Genomic DNA, 19,128 nt, shown 5'->3' on the forward strand with positions numbered 1-19,128 from the left:
TCATCTGAAGTATCCTTTGTGGGTAATTCCGCAGTATTGGCATATTCCCCAATATATGTGCCTTTGAGTCAACTCGGGTCTTTCCATCAATTTATTCTCTTGGAATTCTGCTCCCTAAGTTTTGAGTCGTGCCCTGCTCACACAATTTATCCCCTTTTCTATCCCCATAAGAGTCCCAGAGTCTCCGTCCCATTGAGTGTGTTACTCATATGGATTGTCAATTTCTCCTGACTTCTTTTCTCTTTGGGGACACATATCCCCACAAAGTATTACCCTTTTGCATACATACAGTTGCATCATGAGGTCTCTTAGGGACCAAAATTCATCTCTTTGTTATTATTTAAGCCCATTATACCTCGTCGAGACGAAGATTTTAACCTTCACTTCTTCGGCTAGAATGACCTTAAATAGGGGCATCTGTAAGACCCCAATTTTGATCCTAAGATCCCTCATGGCATCATAACATTGCATTTGCAAAGCCTTAAGGATCATGAGCATCTTGGTTCCCTTTGCCTTTGGGTGGGACCTCTTGTAAGTGGTTTGAGATCACCAAGCATGCTTGAATTGTATATCATTACTTTTCTCATTCTATTTACTAACTAAAAGCACAAAAATATGTCACTAACATTTCTTGTTTGTAGCTTGAGCAATCACAAGGTCTAAAAGCTTCTAGGAGATCCTTTGTGCAATGAAAAGGTCAAGAGGAGATGAAAGCAAGCATGGTAATGGTTCCCAAAGCTCTCATCCATCAAATATGCCTCCCAAGTATCTCAATTAATCATTTTGACCAAGCAAGTCAAGGGGTTTGAGGTTTGTTTCCCAAGGAAACCCTAATTCATCTGATCATCAATCATGCCTTGCTCATGAAGCAACCTCAGCCCATGGTCAAATACAATCAGGGGAAGTTCTTTAATTCATTATTACATGCATATTTGAACTTATTTAAGTGTCCTCAATCATAAATTCATCAAGGTATGAGTTGTGGACTTGAGACGTTGATCAGTCAATTCATCTGACTATGTTGAAACACACTGAGACCTAACTTTTCATGTGTTCGTCAAATAGAGATGACCACAAGAGCAAAAATGTTCTTAAGGACAATATGAACAACTTTCATGTTCATCAAAATGAGATTTGAAGCTTGGAAGGCCATCACCCATTCCAGGACATTATAGGTCATTTTAACTGAAACCCTAATTTTGGGTCAACTTCCCAAGCACATAACTCATTCATTTTTCATGATTTTTAGGTGGGACCAAATGAATTGGAAATATTATTGTGTCTACTTCAATAGATATGTTGAGAAAAATTTCAAACTCTCAAAAGAAATACATGTGATAATGCAAAACATTATAGGCCACTTTGGGCCAAATGCATTGAAATGTAAAAAAGTCCAACTTCAAGTGCCCATAACCTCTTTATCAAAAATCCAAATGATGCAAAATTTAAGTCCAAATTGATTGTCTTGAAAATATCTACAATATTCATGTTGAAGATTCTATCATTTGGAGCTTGCATCATTGATACAGAAGGGCTTGAACATTGGCCAAATTTGGAAACTTCCCATATGCATGTTTTGTACCCTACACTTCAAGCTCAAATTTCACTAATTTCCAAGGCCCAATTGGAATTTTGATCAACATAGCATTTGTTCCTCATGAAACAAGCTTTCTAACCATTACTCATAAGGTTGCATTTGGAGTTTGGAAGCATCATTTTCGAAGACATGAAGAATTAAGTGCATTTGGTGAAATTCAATTCAATTGCTATGCATGAGTTGATTACACTTAATGTACATGTCTATTTGCATTCCACATGAACTCAGCAGGTTGTTTCAGCCTTCATTGGGCCTTCCACATGATCACACAAGCCCATGCAATGCAAAATCCATTTGCCATGCACACGAGTTAGCTCATGCATTCAGCTCTCTCCATCTATAAATACCATGCCTTACCTTCATAATTCTCCAACCCGAAGGCGCTTGAAATGCTGCAAGATTGAATCCCTAGCCATACCTAAAGAAACAACTCCATTTTTCTCCAAAAATTCAGATCTGAAATTCAATTGCATTTGGTTGAATTTTCAGATCTAAAGTTCCTAGACCTTATCATTTTATCTATTAAAGATTCTGTTTGCAAAAGGAACCAAAGAAAGTGACTCAATTCTTCAAAATCCAAAGGTTTTGATCAACTGATTTTTGCTTCGAATCTCCTTATACTTTGCTCCATTTGCCTTGATATTGTGTTGTCTGAAGTCCTCTCTATAAAGGCATCATTATTGTGTGTTTAATTGTTGGAATCGAGCAAGTTCAGTTGAACACCGCCAAACTTCCATCTCTGATTTCTCTCTTAATATGGATCTAGAGTGGAAGTGAGTGGCATAGGAGTGATGTACATCACTTCACCTTTCGAATGGTGCCTGGAACGTGCATTTTGATGCACGTTTGAATCTCTGTAATTTTGGTCTCCACCGGAGCTCATCGGAGAAGACGGTGGCACTGGCCACCGTCTCATTGCCAGATCAAACATGAGCCGTTAGATGCATTTTCCAGTTTATATCACAACCATCAGATCTTATGACTTTTTTAAGGCTTCGTGTGTCTCAGTTGACTAAGGCATTTGATAGGCGCGCGATGATAGCCCTTGGATGTGTCAGCTCAATTAATGAGACTGGATCCAACGCCTCTCCTTTTTTCATATTTTCTAATATCTGATTTTATTTTCTTTATTTCTTTTAATTCTATTTTATTTCTAAAATCCATATCTCTTTATTATTGGTCCAAAAAATATGGGACCAATTGCATTATTTCTCTTTTAATTTCTAGTTTTTAAAAATGATTTTAATTTTTTTTATTTTATCATTTGCTATTTTTTAACAATTTTCTCTTTTCTGGTCATTTTTAATTCATTTTAAGTAGTTTTTGATATTCAAAAAATACAAAAATATTTTTCTAACTTCCTTGAATGATGACGGATCTATGAAAAATATTCTCATCAATTTATTAATTGATTTGAGATTTATTTGAGATTTTAGTTCAATTAGGTTATTTTTCTTTATTTTTAATTGATTAAAATAGTTTCTGACCTTTAAAAATGCTGAAATTTTTTGTCAAACTTGGTTTGACCTTGTTGAACTTGGGATAATTCACTTGGACTTTTCAAAGTTGATTTGAAGTGAACTTGAAGTTTGACCTTTCTTTAATATTTTAATTCAAGTTTATTTTCGAATATTAAAAAATGCCAAAAATATTTTGTTTATTTCTTGATTTCCAATCTTCATCTCATTTCTGTTTTTTGTGGTTTGACCTTGATCTTCCCTATCTTTGGTCAACATTTGTTGATTGGTACATTCCATTTCATTTAATGCACTTTATTTTCTTCATTTCCATTATCCATCTTCTTCTTTTTCTTCTTTTCTTTTTGATCAATGAGTTAAAGGTTGATAAGTTAGCATTGATTAGGGAGGTTTAATCTTCTTTGATTCAAATCTAATTCTTCTTCGTCAATTGATCAAGTGAATGGCTTTGCATTAAAGATAGATTGCTTCTTAAATCATGCAAAGGACTTAAACCAATACAAGATCATTTCTCATCTTCTTTTTTGGCATGGCAAGTTGTTGGAACTTGGTTCACTAATCAAGACTTCTAACTTGTGTTGTTGCCTACAGTATTATTGATCGGCCTCAGATAGTTGTGACTTCTACATAAGTCCAATTATGATTGCTTAACATAGCGCTAAATTTGCCTTGTGGCACACTAACCACTAACACTAATCATTAACTATTAACATTTACTTCTTGCTCTTTACTTTTATGCAATTTACTATTCTTGTACATACTATTCATTTGATTTTCCCTTTGCTCATTTGAGTACATGTTTATGTTAATGCAATTTGCCTTTTGCTCACTTGAGCACATAATTGTATATATACTATTGTGCTTGTTTTGATTGTTGTGGACCAAATGCAAAGAAATGGACAAATGGACTTAGACATTAGGACTTCCCCTATGAAAATTTGGAGTCAAAGAGCAACTAGGCATTAGGCCTTTAGAGTTCTATATAAGTCAAAGAGCAACTAGGCATTAAGCCTTTAGAATGCTATAAATGCTAAAGAGGACTTTGGAAGGACCAATTTCTAAACTCTTGCTTGTTCATTCTTGATTTGTTTGATAGAACTTTTTAATGTGTGTGTTCTTATGCTAGGTATTCCAACATTGAGCCTAAGTGAGGAACCATTGCTATGAGCTTCTATGAGAGAGATCTAAGAGCCATTGAGGAACTCTCCAAGAGTTTGTTTGATTATGTTGATTGCTTGAGCTTACTATTATTTTGCTTTCACATTCCAAAGGATGGGAGCTACTTGGATCATCAATATGATCTCAAGAGAAGAACTCAATTTGTGGTCTTGTTTCTTATCCCTTATCTCTTGTATGATTAGGACTTTAGCCATTCTTCTTCTTCTCTCCACTCTAACCCAAGCCAAAACTTTTGTGCAAACATTTAACATTCTTTTCAAACATTAAAAACCTAAGTCTTATGCTTTTGATTTTCAAACTTTCTTTTCGTAACACTTATTTTGAATTGAACTCTTAAGTCAATTTTGACCATATTTTGTACATACTTTTCATTGGTAAATATAACCCATTCAAATGTCTTTTTGTGGTTTCAATGGCCATTTTCTTAATCAAATTTTTTCATAACCTTTAGCTATTAGGTTTGAGTTATCCTTGTGGTAGATGTAATACTCACCTATATCCTTAGTGATGGACAATGAGTCTTCCATGCTTATTATAGGGTTAACCCCTCACTAGCATGTTGAAGCTATCCTCACATGGTGGATTTGTGGTTTTAGGTTGAGTTTTCTCCCTTGGATAACAAAAGACCTTAAGCCTTTTGGACCAATCAATTCACCAACTCATTTTGAGATTTTTACCCCGAACTACGAGGTTTTGATCCTAATCTTTTTTTAAGATGGTACGTAGGCAATGGGTTTCATCCATCCAAACACAAAATGTAAATAAACTTGTATGTTCTCTTCTCATCTCTTCAATCATGTTTGCACAAATAAATTTTTCACAAAATACCAACCTTACAACAAGTATGAAAAGGGTTCCTTGGAGTACCTAGGATATTTTGGGTGCTTAAAACCTTCCCATCGCATAACCAACCCCCTTACCCAGATCTCTGACATTTTTACTAGTTTTTGATTCGATAAAACTTTTAGGTTTTTGTTCGCTTTCTAACCATTCCTTTGGATAAATAGAAGTGCGGTGACGACTCGACTTGTATGGTTTACCTTAGATTTAGTCAATATCTCTAATGATAACGAATACCCCGCTACAAATAGATAAGGGTGAAGCAATAAAAACCTGCTCCAATCGGAGGGTTGAATAAAATGCAAAGCGGAAATGAAAATGGCGGAAGGATTAACTTCCTTCCAAAGTGCTCCAAACTCGATTACAGACTCGACCACAGACTTGATTACACAATTGTGGTAACACCCCAATAGGAAGCGATTACCACTTTAAAATACTGAATATATGCCTAAGTGAAACTAAGTTTGCTCTAAGATTGGATCTGCTCTAAGTTTGGATGATTAAACAAATGAAAACGAGTTTGTATTTATAGGCAAGTAAAATAATGGAAATGACAAGGATGCCCTTCAGTTTGAATTTGGGAGGGAAAACTTTTCTTCTTGTGGTGCCCGCCACAAGTCCATGGCGCCCTCCATAAGGCCAAATTGTGGCGCCCAAGTGGAAGTAGTGGGGAACGTGGCAGTTGAGGGAAGTTGAGATGTGACACGTCATGGTTGGACCTATGGCGCCAGCCACAGTTGGAGCCACAAGTGCAAAATGCTGAATTTTAGTCTTTTTAGCTCATTTTCACACCCTTTTCTCGATCGGGGCTCCGATTAAAGTAAAAACCTGAAAACAAAGAGAAACATAGTAATAAAACAACAAAATAACAAATAAACCGCTAAAATGCATGCGAAATCAGAGTCGAAAATACGGTGAAATTCAGTGTCATCAATAATTCCATTTTAATTATCCAACAGGTACATAATATCAGATGTCATGACATCGGGTATGACATCCTGAAACAATCCTGCATAATTATATTTTAAACCTCCAGCAAGTATAAGATATTTTATGTTAAGACATCACATGTAACATCTTGTGAGCACTCTTTGTCTTACCAAAATTGCTGCCAACACTTAGAACCAACACTATATAAGAGAGAAGTAACATCATTGATAATTAATAAAGGCGTGTTAATTTCTTCTAGTGTTTTGATATAACTTCCAATAATGGCCATTTATGCCCTCATTCATCAGAGCAACAACATCCCATCTAGGATGTCCATGTTCGTGAATTCCTTGGTTAGATCACAACGCATGTCACAAACCCCTGCCTTACAATGCAGAAATAGGGGCTTTGAGGACAATTGCTCTGGGCCATCCATGAAACCCAATAAGCGGTAGACTAGTAGTGAAGTAAGAAGTTGCAAAGAGAAGAACAAGTATAATATTTTTCGTCTGGGTTGTAAGTAACCATCATGAGGATACCATGCCAATTTCTCAGATTAATCCAAACGTTGGCAGCTTCCCACGCACATGCAGTTACCAACCATCTCACATCTTTAAAAAGGAAAACGCGCCACTCTCCAGGTATTTGAATCATCCTCATTAAATTTCAAATTTTCATTCTCCTACTGCCTTGAGCACTAGAGTGTGAACCTTGTAGGTCAGCCTCCTCTCTACTGCATCCATCCTCTCTGGTCATCATATCGTTCTCGGGTTTCATATAGCAGTCAAACCTAGAAAATGAACATGAAACAACTAATAATATAGATAAGGAAATGTTGTCACCTTGATATATTTGCAAATTTTAGAGAATAAAGAGGTAGAATTACTAGTCTTAGAAGATGCTTCGGAACAAATAAAAGAGGGTTGAAGAATACGAAAGGTTGGAATAATTCAAAAATGTCTATGAAGACAAAGAGATTAATACTATATAGAAAATAAATTAAAAGGAAAACTGGCCTTACTCCCTCAAGATATATAGGAAACCAATGGTGTCAAGATCTGCGATCAAGAATCAAGGAAATATCGAAAAGCGTGATTAACTTCCTAAATCCGACCTCAGTTATATAATGGCACTCAGTCACACTCAAGTATTTTAAGAGCATCACCTCCCTACCTTAGATGCTTAGGTTAATATGGAGGACCTCCACAACGAAACCTTTTAGTGACGAGACAAGCATTTAATGTGCATGTTCCCAAGGCCACCAACTATCACTCAATCCATCGCTGGTCTTTTCCCTAGCTCAAATAATGCTTTAAAAGGTCACAGAACATTAAGAAAAACTCCATTAAGGCCAGTCTCGACAATTCAATAACAACCCTAGCTCTATATCTGATAGCAAGGACTTGGAGGACAACTATTTTGAACCGCTCAAAAGATCAGACCAATATGAAGGCCTAAGTCAAAGCTCTATCCACTTAGACTGAAGAATAGGTGTACTCTTTCTAATAGCCATGTTCTCATGTCAACTGTTGGAATCCATCCAATGGTCCATGCATAGGGTGCCACATTTATTTAGGGTGGTTCTAACCATCATTTGTATATAGGTGTGACTCTGTGAACCACCAAGATACAATTCGTTACACACTTACAATTTTCTCCTCTCTAACTTTACTAACTTGAATGTTGAAGTGTTAAATTTATAAGTGTGTCTTTTTCTTAGTTCATCGGAGACCTCGAACACCGAGTTGGACACCTTCCATGGTCGACTTCATCGATTTAGTACCAAATTTATCTTCCACGCCGTAATAATAATTATAGTGAGATTTAGAGTCATACTACCCCACATATGAAATTATTATGATGGAAAATCAATAAATAATGGTCTATCATGTAAGTTTATTAGAAACAAATTGATGAATGGTTATCATTTATCATATTACAAGGAGAAAAAATATAAGGGATGAAGTTAGGGATGGAAAAAAACCGTACTCACAGATATATGTGGATAGAATCCATCACAGATACGGGGCGGGTAGCTTAATGAATATCTACAGATAAAATAAATGGATATTTAAATACCCTTTTTAATGGATATGGATACGAGTTTGATGATACCGTGCCCACAAATATCGGAATCCATTAATAAGTTATAAAAATTATTTAAATATGATTAGTTTTTTATACTCTCTATATTCATCTCTTAAGAAGTTAGTCTTCTCAGTCTTTTTAAAGTTTTCTTTCAGGAAAATCTTTTACATTTTATATAAATTCTATTTGACCATTTAATGTTTAAGCTTCTTCTATACTCTAAATCTCACACAAACAATTTCAGAATGTAACCAATTAGTATAGCCTTTCTTCCATCTAACTTGTGCTTTCCTTCCTACTCCTTCGTCGTTCACTCTGCCACCATAACTCACAATCACTATATCTTTCATTTGATTTTGTTAAAAATGAAATGGATGGATATTATGTTTGAATGTTATTATGTTTTGGTGAAAAAGAAAAAAATTAATGTGTAAAATTTTGTTGTGAAATTGAGACTGAATTATATGAATATTATGTGATAGTAACTTTTTGTGTCTTTAAAAGAAGTTGGATTATTTTTTAAATAATTTAAGAAAAAAATATTATTCATGAATATTTGTAAGTATTTTTGGGTACCTTAAAATCTACGGATTACCCGCTTAGCGGATACCCGCATGGATATGGGACGGGTATGAATATCACTTTTATCCAACACGGTAGGCACATATATCATACTATTCGCCCTGTGGATATCCATTTACATCCCTGGATGAAGCATGTCATTATCTTTATTATTTTGTTTTTCAAAGCATGTATGGTATAGTATTTAATTTAGGAAAGTTATGAAGGTAGAGAAAAACAAGAAAGGGGGTTTGAATTGTTTTTGGAAATAAATTTTTTTTGAGATATTAGACACACTGAGAATAGAAAGGAATATGACACCAAATTTTATACTGGTTCTCTTAAAATTCAAAGCTACTCCAGTCCACCCTGCCAAGGTGATTTCACCTTCAAAAAGGTCTTATGTATCTAGACTGATGATCACATCTCATGGATCATGGATAAGGAGTTATCAAGTCTTAAACATAGGTATGAATATTAAGCGTAATATTTATACTGGATTGACCCACTATGAGAATACTATATAGAATGTTATGCAAAGTGTCATAAGTTTTTCTAATGGTGATAATGGTGTCTACCACCCTTCGACCTGAAACCACTATGGACCCTAGATGTAGAGTCGAGTGCCTTAAAGACAGTTGATGGGTACTCCACGAAGCATACTAAGGGACATGAGTGACCTAGATGGAATTTGGCCATCCTGCGTAACAGGATAAATGTCTATGGGCCCATTATTGAACTGGACAGGGATGACACGGTCTATGCCTTGTGTTCAATATAGACATAAGGGCAAAAGGGTAATTGTACACATAAGTATTATCACAAAAGGATTTGTCAGATCACATGGCATTTTTGTGTCTTGCATAGTAGTGATGTGTTGCTAGATACCGCTCACTATTTATTATGTTAAATACGTGATTTAATATAATTGCCAATGTCATGAAAACCTACAAGGTCACACACAAAAGGGAGGATTGATGAGAGATATAGTAACTAAGGAATACCGTAATGTACGGTGCACTTAAGTGAATTGTAGAACATCGTAAGGTACGGTGTACTTAAGTAGAATACGAAATATGGTATGATACCATGCGCTTAAGTGATTTTGGCATATTATAAGATATGGGCCACATACAATTGAGTGGGCTTTTTAATTTACAGCCCACACAAGTGGTTCTATAAATAGAACCCTTGTGCAGAAGCAATTGTGCAGTTGCAATTTCGTTTCTCTCTCTATCTCACTCAAAGCCTTCATTCGTAGCAGCTAACACTGAGATTGAAGAAATTTGTTCGTGTGGAATGAGTAGAGGCGTTGACATCGTTCAACGTTCGTGATCGCTCCATAGATCTGCATCAAAGGTTACAATCTCCACAAGAGGTAACGATTCTATCACTGATCATGCCCATTCGTAAGGATCACTAAAGGAGAAATTTAAAATTCCGCTGCGTTATGGATCACTCTTCTCCTTCAGTGGTATCAGAGCCACTTACTAAACCATGCATCTGATAGCTGTTTATTTTCTGTATTTTCTGTATTAATACGATTAAAAGATAGCATGAATCAAAGAATAAATAAGTAATTAAATTTGGCATCATGTGTGTACGATTTGGATGATTGATGTTGACTATGCTTCGGAATCCGACATTAGTATGGTGAAGCAGCGATACATCGATCGTCCATAGGTTACGCGATTGAGATCGATCAAGTTATATATATGATATAAGTAATCCTGATGTAAAATACGGTATATATGATATATTGTTTCTGTTTTGTTCATTCAAACACTTAATGGTTGTTTTCCTTTGAGCGATCAATGGTCGTTTGCTTCTTGATCCGACATTATTATGGTGAAGCAATGATGTGTTGATCAATTATACTGAATCAATAATCAAGGTGTGTTTGACGGTCTGAAATTGGTGCATTAGGGTTAATGACGGCACAAGGGGTGTGTTGTCAAAGAGTTATGCGATTAGGGTTGTGACTGCGCAGGAGTTGTGCTTTAAAGTATCAAGTGTTGATGCGAAAAACGACGTCGATTTCAAATGATTTGTTCATTAAAAATTTCGGCCAGGGGCGCTGCCCCTACAACCTCGCAAGGGGGCGCTGCCCCCTTAACCCCCGTCCGCTGACCGGACAGCGGACCCCCGGCTAACTCTGTGTAGTGTGATCGGTCGCCGAAATTTAATTCGGTTTTAATTAATTAAAAGAATTAAAATTAATAATAATTATGTGTTTATTATTATTATCTTGTGGTGATAGGTTATGGCCTTAGTTTTCCTTTATTTTGTTTTGGGTTTTTAAAATACGACCTGCGTGTCGTGCCTCTCTTTTAATTTCTTAATGTAACTTCTTTTCTCATCACACTCCCTCGTATGTAAAACGAGTTTCTTTTATATAATATAATGTTATGAAGAAAGAGAAGAATTTAATATCAAAGGAGGACAACCTTGAAGATCTTGCTTGGAGAAGCTTAGATCGTTATTAGGTTAGCTTTGGTTCTCCCATTGGCTTGGAAGAACAATTGCGCTAGGGGCCATAAATGTTTCATTATGTATGTTGATGCATGTGAATGTATGTTGATGTATATGAGAGACGATTTATATGATAAATAATCTGGTGAGATCAGAATAATTGAAAATTCCCTCAAATTTAATATTAAGTTTATGCTTTCCAAGTTTTAGCACTCATCAAGACTAGTATCGGATAATGTAGGTTTCGCCTACGCGAGGTGGATATTCTATATTAGTAAGGTGCGATGGGATAATAGTAATATCCAATTCCTAAAACAATGGGTCAAACTTACCTAAACAAATTATAATAAGATTATATATGTTTAGAAGCAAAAGTTGGAAATGATCCATGCGATAGATTGGAATAAGGAGTTATTCACCCAACTAAAATATTCGAGAGTTGTATTAGATACAATTGGAAGGAGTTTCTACCTAAATAACCTATTTTTGTGTAATCCGCCTACGCGGACTTAAAACAAAGTGAAATGTGGATCTCGACCCACTAGAAAATCTTCCAACGGGATTTTCCGAATCAAATGGTGAGGGTTATTTGTTTTGAGTAAAATAGTGGGAGCATATTTAATTAAAGGCCTAATTAAATATGTTATTGATACTTGTATTTTCATTATTTTCATGTAGATTACCGTGATAACAAACACCTCTAACAACATTTTGCGATCAATCCTTGACAAGGAAAAATTGTCTGGGACAAATTTTCTGGATTGGCACCGAAATCTGAGGATTATCCTCAAACATGATAGAAAGCTGTATGTCTTAGAGAAACCTGTTCCTGAAGAGGAACCTCCTAGTTCTGCACCTAAGGCAGAAAGAGATGCTTATAAGAAGCATGTCGATGATGCCAATGAAACTGCTTGTATCATGCTAGCTACCATGAACTCAGGGTTGCAAAAGCAACATGAGAACATGGCAGCATTCAATATGATCGAACACCTGAAGATGCTCTATCAAGAGCAAGCAAGGCATGAAAGGTTTGAAGTTTCAAAAGCCCTTTTTCAAGGCAAGTTAGCTGAGGGAGCCCCTGTAGGTCCCCATGTGCTCAAGATGATTGTGTTGGTGTAAGCCCTAGAGGCCAATACTTTTGGTACTTGTATCGAATTATTTATTAATAAGAAAAGGCTTTTTCTTTATTACATATGTTTAATAAAGTCCCTAGAATAGCTAGTACGTTTAATGTATCAAGTGTGACTTGATCATGAGATCGCATTAAACATAAGGACATTATTCTTAAATTATCTGTAGTCAAGCTTTATTGTGAAGTGGGATAACATTAAAGCATTAAGACTATTATGAGTATAGACGGATGATCACATCTCATGGATCATGGATAAGGAGTTATCAAGTCTTAAACATAGGTATGAATGTTAAGAGTAATATTTATACCGGATTGACCCGCTATGAGAAAACTATATAGAAAGTTATGCAAGGTGTCATAAGTTATTCTCATGGTGATAATGGTGTATGCCATTCTTCGACCTGAAACCACTATGGACCCTAGATGTAGAGTTGAGTGCTTTATTGTTGATCCAACATTGTCCGTAACTGGATAATCATAAAGACAGTTGATGGATACTCCACGAAGCATGCTGAAGGACATGAGTGACCTAGATGGAATTTGCCCAACCTGCATAACAGGATAAATGTCTATGGGCCCAATATTGAACTGGACAAGGATGACACGGTCTATGCCTTGTTCTCAATATAGACATAAGGGCAAAAGGGTAATTATACACATAAGTATCATCACAGAAGGTTTTGTCATATCACATGACATTTTCGTGTCTTGGGTAGCAGTGATGTGTTGCTAGATACCGCTCACTGTTTATTATGTTAAATGCGTGATTTCATATAATTGCCAACACCGCGAAAACCTACAGGGTCACACACAAAGGACGGATTGATGAGAGATATAGTAACTAAGGAACACCGTAAGGTACGGTGCACTTAAGTGAATTATAGAACATCGTAAGGTACGGTGTACTTTGGTAAGGTACCACACGCTTAAGTGATTTTGGGCATATTATAAGATATGGGCCAAAATACACTTAAGTGGGCTTTTCAGCTTTAATCCCACACAAGTGGTTCTATAAATAGAACCCTTGTGCAGAAGCATTCATTGCGGTTGCATTATTTTCGTTTTCTCTCTCTCTCTCTCTCACTCAAAGCCTTCATTCGTACCAGCTAGCACTGAGATTGAAGGAATCCGTTTGTGTGGACTGAGTAGAGACGTTGTCATCATTCAACGTTCGTGATCGCTCTGTAGATCGGCATCAAAGGTTTTGATCATCACAAGAGATCTGCACCAAAGGTTTCAACCGTCACAAGAGGTAAATATTCTATAACTGATCATGACCATTCGTAAGGATCATTAAAGGAGAAAATTTTAATTTCCGCTGTGTTTTGGATCGCAATTTTCCTTAAGTGGTATCAGAGCCACATACGAAACCATGACTCGGATAGCTGTTTATTTTCTGTATTAATATGATTAAAGGACAGAATGAATCAATTAATTAAACGAGTAATTAAATTTGGCATCATGAGTGTACGAGTTGGATGATTGATGTTGACTATGCTTCGGAACCGACATTAGTATGGTGAAGCAGCGATACATCGATTGTCCATAGGTTACGCAATTGAGACCGATCAACTTATATATGATATAAGTAATCCTAATGCAAAGTACGGTATATATGATATACTGTTTCTGCTTCATTCATTCAAACACTAAAGGGTTGTTTTCCTTTGAGCGATCAATGGTCATTTGCTTCGGAATCCGACATTAGTATGGTGAAGCAATGGCCTGTTGATAAATTATACTGAATCAACAATCGAGGTGTGTTTGACAATCTGAAATTGGTGCAATAGGGTTAGTGACGGTGCAAAGGTTATGCCGTCAAGGAGTTATGGATTAAGGGCTTGTTGGAACACGTTTGCTGACTATTTCAAAGCACTGGTGTTTTGGCCGCGTGATGATCGTCATGGACTTGTGACGATCGTAACAAGCCTGACGTGACGGTCGTCATATGCTTTGTGACGGTCGTCACATTCACAAATCCAGAATTCTAGGCGTTTCTGTTATTTTGGCCGCGTGACGTTCGTCATGGGCCTGTGACTGTCGTCACATTCACATACTCAAAATTCTCGGGGCTTCTATTTTGTGACTGCGCTGACCGGGCAGCGGAACCCCCGACTAACTCTGCATAGTGTGATCGGTCGCCGAAATTTAATTTGGTTTTAATTAATTAAAGGAATTAAAATTAATAATAATAATGTGTTTATTATTATTGCTTTGTGGTGATCAGTTCTGGCCTTAGTTATCTTTTATTTTGTTTTGGGTTTTAAAATACGACCTGTGAGTCGTGCCTCTCCTTTTAATCTCTTAATGTAACTTCTTTTCTCATCTCACTCCCTGGTATGTAAAACGAGTTTCTTCTATAATGTAATGTTATGAAGAAAGAGAAGAAGACAATGTTATGAAGAAAAAGAAGATTTCAATATCAAAGGAGGACAGCCTTGAAGATCAAAGGAGGACAACCTTGAAGATCTTGCTTGGAGAAGCTTAGATCGTTATTAGGTTAGCTTAGGTTCTCTCATTGGCTTGGGAGAACAATTGCGCTACGGGCCATAACTGTTTCATTATGTATGTTGTTGCATGTGAATGTATGTTGATGTATGTGAATGTATGTTGAAGCATGTGAGAGACGATTTATATGATAAATAAGCCGGTGAGATCAGAACAATTGCAATTCCCTCAAATTAAATATTAAGTTTATGCTTTCCAAGTTTTAGCACTCATCAAGACTAATATCAGATAATGTAGGTTTCGCCTACGCGAGGTGCATGTTCTATATTAGTAAGGTGCAATGGGATAATTGTAATATCCAACTGCTAAGACAATGGGTCAAACTTAACTAAACAAATTATAATAATATTATATATGTTTGCTTTCCAAGTTTTAGCACTCATCAAGACTAGTATCGGATAATGGTGGTTTCGCCTACGCGAGGTGCATGTTCTATATTAGTAAGGTGCGATGGGATAATTGTAATATCCAACTGCTAAAACAATGGGTCAAACTTAATTATAATCAGATTATATATGTTTAGAAGCAAGAGTTGGGAATGATCCATATGATGGATTGGAATAAGGAGTTATTCACCCAACTGAAATTTTCGAGAGTTGTACGAGATACAATTGGAAGGAGTTCCTACCTAAATAACCTAGTTTTGTGTAATCCGCCTACGGGGACTTAGAACGAAGTGAAATATGGATCTCGACCCACTAGATCATCTTCCAACGGGATTTTCCGAATCAAATGATGAGGGTCATTTGTTTTGAGTAAAATAGTGGGAGCACATTTAATTAAAGGCCTAATTAAATATGTCAATGATACTTATATTTTCATTAATCTCAACAAACACCTCTAACAAACATTTTGCGATCAATCCTTGACAAAGAAAATTGTCTGGGACAAATTTTCTGGATTGGCACCTAAATCTGAGGATTATCCTCAAACATGATAGAAAGTTGTATGTCTTGGAGAAACCTGTTCATGAAGAGGAACCTCCTAGTTCTTCACCTAAGGCAGAAATAGATGCTTATAAGAAGCATGTCTATGATGCCAATGAAACTGCTTGTCTCATGCTAGCTACCATGAACTCAGAATTGCAAAAGCAACATGAGAACATGGCAGCGTTCGATATGATCGAACATCTGAAGATGCTCTATCAAGAGCAAGCAAAGTATGAGAGGTTTGAAGTTTCAAAAGCCCTTCATCAAGGTAAGTTAGCTGAGGGAGCCCCTGTAAGTCCCCATGTGCTCAAGATTATTGGGTACGTGGAAAACCTTGAAAGGTTGGGTTTTCCCTCGGAAACGAACTTGCGACTGATGTGATCTTGCAATCGTTGCCAGATGGATTCAGTCAATTTGTCCTAAATTTCAATATGAATGATATGGACCAATCTCTTCCTTAACTGCTAACCAGGTTAAGAACTGCTGAGCAGAATCTGAAGACAAAAGGGAAGTCCATTATGATGATCAGAAATGGAAAGAGACAGAACAAATGGCCTACCAAGCAGGGTGATAACCGGAAAAGCAAGGAAGTTGCCAAACCCAGACCCACTGTTGCTGCTTTGAAGCCTAGTGGAGGCATAGTAAAGGCAGGCACCTGCTTCCATTGCGGTAAGATCGGACACTGGAAGAGAAACTGCCAAAAGTACCTGGAAGAAAGAAAAGGATGAAACCTAATGAGTTAAATCCAACTTACCTATGGCATTGTCGAATAGGCCACATAAATGAGAAACGCAAATTCAAACTCCATAAAGATGGACTCTTGGACTCTTTTGATTATGAATCATATGAGACATGCATATCTTGTTTAATTGGAAAGATGACAAAGTCTCCATTCACAGGAAAAAGGTGAAAGAGCGAATGATCTTTTGGCCTCATACATACTGATGTATGTGGACCACTGAACATACCAGCCAGAGGAGGTTTTCAGTACGACATCACATTTACTGATGATTTCAGTATATATGGTTATGTGTATTTAATGAAACACAAATCATAGTCCTTTGAAAAGTTCAAGGAATTCAAGAATGAAGTACAAAACCAACTAGGTAAGAATATTAAAACTCTTCGATCAGATCGAGGTGGTGAGTATTTAAGCCTAAAGTTTGATGACCATCTGAAAGAGTGTGGGATCCTATCCCAGCTTACTCCTCCTTGAACACCCTAATGGAATGGTGTATCTGACAGAAGAGATCGAACCCTGTTAGACATGGTCCGATCCATGATGAGTCACGCCGATCTTCCAAACTCCTTTTTGGGACATGCACTACTGACAGCAGCTTACACACTTAACCATGTTCCATCCAAAAGGTTGAGAAGACACCATATGAAATATGGAGTGGTAAGAAACCACATATGTCTGACATGAAGATTTGGGGTTGCGAAGTTTATGTGAAACGACAAGTTCAACTAAGCTTGAGCCCAAATCTGACAAATGCTTATTTGTGGGGTATCCTAAAGAAACAAGAGGGTATAACTTTTAGAATCCTTTTGAGGGCAAAGTGTTTGTCGCTCGAACTGGAGTTTTCCTAGAAAAGGATTTTATTTCCAAAGGAATCAGTGGGAGGAAAGTAGAGCTTTAAGAAATTCAAGAATTACAAAGCATTGATACACCTATGGAGGAATTAGAGCAGGAAACAGAAGTAGTTGTGGAAGAACAACCTGCTCAAGTAGAACAAGACCAGCGTAGGTCAGGCAAGATACGTCACCTACCTGAGAGATATGGATATCTCATAACTGATCAAGGTGATGTATTACTCATGGATCAAGAACGAAGATGAGCCTTGTGTCTACAAGAAGGTTAGTGGGAGCATGATCGTTTTCCTGGTATTATATGTAGATGACATATTACTCATTGTAAACGATGTCCCTACCCTGCAACAAGTAATGTCTTGGTTGGGGAAATGCTTTTCTATGAAGGTCCTAGGTGAAGTAGCCTATATATATTAGGAATCAGAATCTATAGAGATAGATCATAAAACTGCTTGGCCTAAGTCAGAGTACATACATAGACAAAGTGTTGAGACGCTTTAATATGCATGATCGCAATCTGGTTGTGTGTTTTGCTTAAATGGTGGCACTGTGAGCTGGAAAAGTTCAAAGCAAGATACAGTTACTGATTCTACAACCGAGGCCAAGTATATTGCTGCCTCAAGTACAGCAAAGGAAGCGGTTTGGATCAAAAGGTTCATTAGTGAACTTGGCATAGTTCCTAGCATTGTGGATCCCATTGATCTCTATTATGATAACAATTGTGCTATCACACAAGCTAAGGAGTCCAGATCTCACCAACGATCCAAACACATACTTAGGAGTTATCACCTCATTCGAGAGATAACAAATAGAGGAGATGTGAAAATATGCAGAGTACCTACACTTGACAATATTGTTGACCCACTGACAAAGCATCTTGCGCAGCAGAAGCATGATGGCCATACTAGATCAATGGGCATTAGGAGTATGCCTAATTGGCTCTAGTGCTAGTGAGAGATTGTTGGTGTAAGCCCTAGAGGCCAATACTTTTGGTACTTGTATCGAATTATTTATTAATAATAAAAGGCTTTTTCTTTATTACGTCTGTTTAATAAAGTCCCTAGAATAGCTAGTCCGTTTAATGTATCAAGTGTGACTTGATCATGAGATCACATTAAACATAAGGACATTATTCTTAAAGTATTCGAAGTCGAGCTTTATTGTGAAGTGGGATAACATTAAAGCATTAAGACTATTATGTGTATAGGTTGATGATCACATCTCATGGATCATGGATAAGGAGTTATCAAGTCTTAAACATAGGTATGAATGTTAAGAGTAATATTTATACCGGATTGACCCGCTATGAGAATACTATATAGAAAGTTATGCAAGGTGTCATAAGTTATTCTCATGGTGATAATGGTGTATACCATTCTTCGACCTGAAACAACTATGGGCCCTAGATGTATAGTCGACTGCTTTATTGTTGATCCAACATTGTCCGTAACTGGATAATCGAAAAGACATTTGTTGGGTACTCCACGAAGCATGCTGAGGGACATGAGTGACCTAGATGGAATTTGCCCATCCTGCATAACAGGATAAATGTCTATGGGCCCAATATTGAACTAGACAACGATGACACGGTCTATGCCTTGTGTTCAATATAGACATAAGGGCAAAAGGGTAATTATACACATAAGTATTATCACAGAAGGTTTTGTCAAATCACATGACATTTTCGTGTCTTTAGTAGCAGTGATGTGTTGCTAGATACCGCTGACTGTTTATTATGTTAAATATGTGATTTAATATAACTGCCAACATCGCGAAAACCTACAGGGTCACACATAAAGGACGGATTGATGAGAGATAGAGTAA

The sequence above is a fragment of the Lathyrus oleraceus genome, chromosome 7 (genome assembly GCF_024323335.1).
Source record: "Lathyrus oleraceus cultivar Zhongwan6 chromosome 7, CAAS_Psat_ZW6_1.0, whole genome shotgun sequence".
Lineage (NCBI taxonomy): Eukaryota > Viridiplantae > Streptophyta > Magnoliopsida > Fabales > Fabaceae > Lathyrus > Lathyrus oleraceus.